Source organism: Arachis hypogaea, chromosome 15 (genome assembly GCF_003086295.3).
Source record: "Arachis hypogaea cultivar Tifrunner chromosome 15, arahy.Tifrunner.gnm2.J5K5, whole genome shotgun sequence".
In the NCBI taxonomy this organism is placed as follows: domain Eukaryota; kingdom Viridiplantae; phylum Streptophyta; class Magnoliopsida; order Fabales; family Fabaceae; genus Arachis; species Arachis hypogaea.
Window position 1 is genome coordinate 75495715 of NC_092050.1, and position 4933 is coordinate 75500647.

General features: G+C 40.3%; 1 non-coding gene across 1 annotated transcript; it reads right to left on the reverse strand.

Moving 5' to 3' along the window:
- Positions 1 to 787: 787 nt before the first annotated feature.
- Positions 788 to 895, reverse strand: LOC112752478 (small nucleolar RNA R71). Its single transcript, XR_003176913.1, has one exon. It is a non-coding gene; the product is annotated as a small nucleolar RNA R71 (small nucleolar RNA).
- Positions 896 to 4933: the final 4038 nt, after the last annotated feature.

A 4933-nucleotide genomic window follows, 5' to 3' on the forward strand; every position in this document is an offset into this window, starting at 1 on the left:
AAACCATTTTCGAAAATCACTAACTCTTTTTCAAAAATATTTTCGAAAATTCTCTCTCTCCCATCTTATTCTATTTATTCATTCATATCCTAACATCTCATCTCACATCTCTAGCCTCCTTACAGTTGTGTTTCTTCCATTATATTACATTCTTTATCTCCCCCTTTTCTTCCACTTACAAAGGGATCCCTATATTGTGGTATAAAGGATCTCCGTTATTATTATTATTTTTCTGTGCCTTCTTCTTTGTCATATGAGCAGGAGCAAGGATAAGAACATTCTTGTGGAAGCAGATCCAAAACCTGAAAGGACTCTGAAGAGAAAATTAAGAGAAGCTAAAATACAACGATCCAGAGATAACCTTTCAGAAATTTTCGAACAGGAAAAGGAGATGGCAGCCGAAAATAATAATAATGTAAGGAAGATGCTTGGTGACTTTACTGCACCTAATTCCAATTTACATGGAAGAAGCATCTCCATTCTTGCCATTGGAGCAAACAACTTTGAGCTGAAACCTCAATTAGTTTCTCTGATGCAGCAGAACTGCAAGTTTCATGGACTTCCATCTGAAGATCCTTTTCAGTTCTTAACTGAATTCTTGTAGATATGTGATACTGTTAATACTAATGGAGTAGATCCTGAAGTCTACAGGCTCATGCTTTTCCCTTTTGCTGTAAGAGACAGAGCTAGATTATGGTTGGACTCTCAACCAAAAGACAGCCTGAACTCTTGGGATAAGCTGGTCACGGCTTTCTTAGCCAAGTACTTTCCTCCTCAAAAGCTGAGCAAGCTTAGAGCTGATGTTCAAACCTTCAGACAGAAAGAAGGTGAATCCCTCTATGAAGCTTGGGAAAGATACAAACAGTTGACCAAAAAGTGTCCTTCTGACATGCTTTCAGAATGGACCATCCTGGATATATTCTATGATGGTTTATCTGAGCTATCAAAGATGTCACTGGACACTTCTGCAGGTGGATCCATTCACCTAAAGAAAACACCTGCAGAAGCTCAAGAACTCATTGACATGGTTGCTAATAACCAGTTCATGTACACTTCTGAAAGGAATCCTGTGAGCAATGGGACGCCTATGAAGAAGGGAGTTCTTGAAGTTGATACTCTGAATGCCATATTGGCTCAGAATAAAATATTGACTCAGCAAGTCAATATGATTTCTCAGAGTCTGAATGGAATGCAAGCTGCATCCAACAGTACTCAAGAGGCTTCTCCTGAAGAAGAAGCTTATGATCCTGAGAACCCTGCAATAGCAGAGGTAAATTACTTAGGTGAACCTTATGGAAACACCTATAACTCAACATGGAGAAATCATCCAAATTTCTCATGGAAGGATCAAAAGCCCCAACAAGGCTTTAATAATGGTGGAAGAAACAGGTTTAGCAATAGCAAGCCTTTTCCATCATCAACTCAGCAACAGACAGAGAACTCTGAACAAAATACTTCTAATTTAGCAAATCTAGTCTCTGATCTATCTAAGGCCACTGTAAGTTTCATGAATGAAACAAGGTCTTCCATTAGAAATCTGGAAGCACAAGTGGGCCAGCTGAGTAAAAGGATCACTGAAATCCCTCCTAGTACTCTCCCAAGCAATACAGAAGAGAACCCAAAAGGAGAGTGCAAGGCCATTGACATAAGCGCCATGGCCGAACCTGTGAGGAGAGGAGAGGACGTGAATCCCAAGGAGGAAGACCTACTGGGAAGTCCAGTGATCAATAAGGAGCTTCCCTCTGAGGAACCAAAGGACTCTGGGGCTCATCTAGAGACCATAGAGATCCCATTGAACCTCCTTATGCCCTTCATGAGCTCTGATGAGTATTCCTCTTCTGAAGAGAATGAGGATGTTACTGAAGAGCAAACTGCCAAGTTTCTTGGTGCAATCATGAAGCTGAATGCCAAATTATTTGGCATTGGTACTTGGGAAGTTGAACCTCCCTTATTCATCAATGAACTAAGTGATCTGGATCAACTGGCATTGCCTCAGAAGAGACAAGATCCTGGAAAGTTCATAATACCTTGTACCATAGGCACCATGATCTTTAAGGCTCTGTGTGACCTTGGTTCAGGAATAAACCTCATGCCCCTCTCTGTAATAGAGAAACTGGGAATCTATGGGGTGCAAGCTGCTAAAATCTCATTAGAGATGGCAGACAGCTCAAGAAAACAGGCCTATGGACAAGTAGAAGATGTATTAGTAAAGGTTGAGGGCCTTTACATATCTGCTGATTTCATAGTCCTGGATACTGGAAAGGAAGAGGATGAATCCATCATCCTAGGAAGACCTTTCCTGGCCACAGCAAGAGCTGTGATTGATGTTGACAGAGGTGACATATTCCTTCAATGGAATGAGGACTCCTTTGTGTTTAAAACTCAAGGATCTCCCTCTGCAACCATGGAGAGGAAGCCGAAAAAGCTTCTCTCAAAGCAGAGTCAACCAGAGCCCCCACAGTCAAACTCTAAGTTTGGTGTTGGGAGGCCACAACCAAACTCTAAGTTTGGTGTTGAACTCCCATATCCAAATTCTAAGTTTGGTGTTGGAGAGTCTCAACAAAGCTCTGCACATCTGTGAGGCTCCATGAGAGCCCACTGTCAAGCTATTGACATTAAAGAAGCGCTTGTTGGGAGGCAACCCAATGTTTATCTAATTCTTATTTTTATTGTTTTTCATGTTTTCTTAGGTTCATGATCATGTGGAGTCACAAAATAAACAAAAAAATCAAAAACGGAATAAAAAACAGCAGAAGAAAAATCACACCCTGGAGGAGCGTCTGTCTGGCGTTCAAACGCCAGAACAGAGCATAGTTCTGGCGCTGAACGCCCAGAACAAGCATGGTTCTGGCGTTCAATGCCAGAAATGGCATCAAAGGGGCGTTGAACGCCCAAAATGGGCACCAACCTGGCGCTGAACGCCCAGAGTTGTGTGCAAGGGCATTTTGCATGCCTAAAGTGGTGCAGGGATGTAAATGCCTTGACACCTCAAGATCTGTGGACCCCACAGGATCATCTCAGGATCTGTGAATCCCACAGGATCCCCACCCACCTCACCCTCTATCTCTCCATTCATGACCATCCTTTCTGTTTTTCATCCACCATTCACATCCATACACACATCCCTCCATCTCCTCCATATCTTCTTCTTCTTCTTCTATTCTTTCTTCTTTTGCTCGAGGGCGAGCAACATTCTAAGTTTGGTGTGGTAAAAGCATAGCTTTTTTTTGTTTTTTCCATAACCATTGATGGCACCTAAGGCCAGAGAGGCCTCTAGAAAGAGAAAAGGGAAGACAAAAGCTTCCATCAAGGGTCTATAGCTCAGTGGTAGAACATTTGACTGCAAATCAAGAGATCCCTGAGACACCTCAGGGGATACATTTTCTTCCACACAATTATTGGAAGCAACTAAGGGTGGAACATCAAGAGCACTCCATCATCCTTCATGAAATCAGAGAAGATCTAAAAGCAATGAAGGAGGAGCAGCAAAGGCAAGGAAGAGACATAGAAGAGCTCAAGGACATCACTAAGGTGGACTCATTCCTTGTTCTTACTTTCTCTGTTTTTCGTTTTCTATGTTATGGTGCTTATCTATGTTTGTGTCTTCATTACATGATCATTAGCAGTTAGTAACTATGTCTTAAAGTTATGAATGTCCTATGAATCCATCACCTCTCTTAAAATAAAAAACTGTTTTAACTCAAAAGAGCAAGAAGTACATGAGTTTCGAATTTATCCTTGAACTTAGCTTAATTATATTGATGTGGTGACAATGCTTCTTGTTTTCTGAATGTATGCTTGAACAGTGCATATGTCTTTTGAAGTTGTTGTTTAAGAATGTTAAATATGTTGGCTCTTGAAAGAATGATGACTAGGAGACATGTTATTTGATAATCTGAAAAATCATAAAAATGATTCTTGAAGCAAGAAAAAGCAGCAAAAAAACAAAGCTTGCAGAAAAAAAAAATAGGCGAAAAAAAAATATAGAAAGAAAAAGCAAGCAGTAAAAGCCAAAAGCTCTTAAAACCAAGAGGCAAGAGCAAAAAGCCAATAACCCTTAAAACCAAAAGGCAAGGGCAATAAAAAGGATCCCAAGGCTTTGAGCATCAGTGGATAGGAGGGCCTAAAGGAATAAAATCCTGGTCTAAGCGGCTAAACCAAGCTGTCCCTAACCATGTGCTTGTGGCGTGTAGGTGTCAAGTGAAAACTTGAGACTGAGCGGTTAAAGTCAAGGTCCAAAGCAAAAAAAAAAAAGAAAGAAGAGTGTGCTTAAGAACCCTGGACACCTCTAATTGGGGACTTTAGCAAAGCTGAGTCACAATCTGAAAAGGTTCACCCAATTATGTGTCTGTGGCATTTATGTATCCGGTGGTAATACTGGAAAACAAAGTGCTTAGGGCCACGGCCAAGACTCATAAAATAGCTGTGTTCAAGAATCATCATACTGAACTAGGAGAATCAATAACACTATCTGAACTCTGAGTTCCTATAGATGCCAATCATTCTGAACCTCAATGGATAAAGTGAGATGCCAAAACTATTCAAGAGGCAAAAAGCTATAAGTCCCGCTCATTTGATTGGAGCTATGTTTCATTGATAGTTTGGAATTTATAGTATATTCTATTCTTTTCTATCCTATTTTGATTTTCAGTTGCTTGGGGACAAGCAACAATTTAAGTTTGGTGTTGTGATGAGCGGATAATTTATACGCTTTTTGGCATTGTTTTTAGTATATTTTTAGTAGAATCTAGTTACTTTTAGGGATGTTTTTAATAGATTTTATGTTAAATTCACATTTCTGGACTTTACTATGAGTTTGTGTGTTTTTCTGTGATTTCAGGTATTTTCTGGCTGAAATTGAGGGACTTGAGCAAAAATCAGATTCAGAGGTTGAAGAAGGACTGCTGATGCTGTTGGATTCTGACCTCCCTGC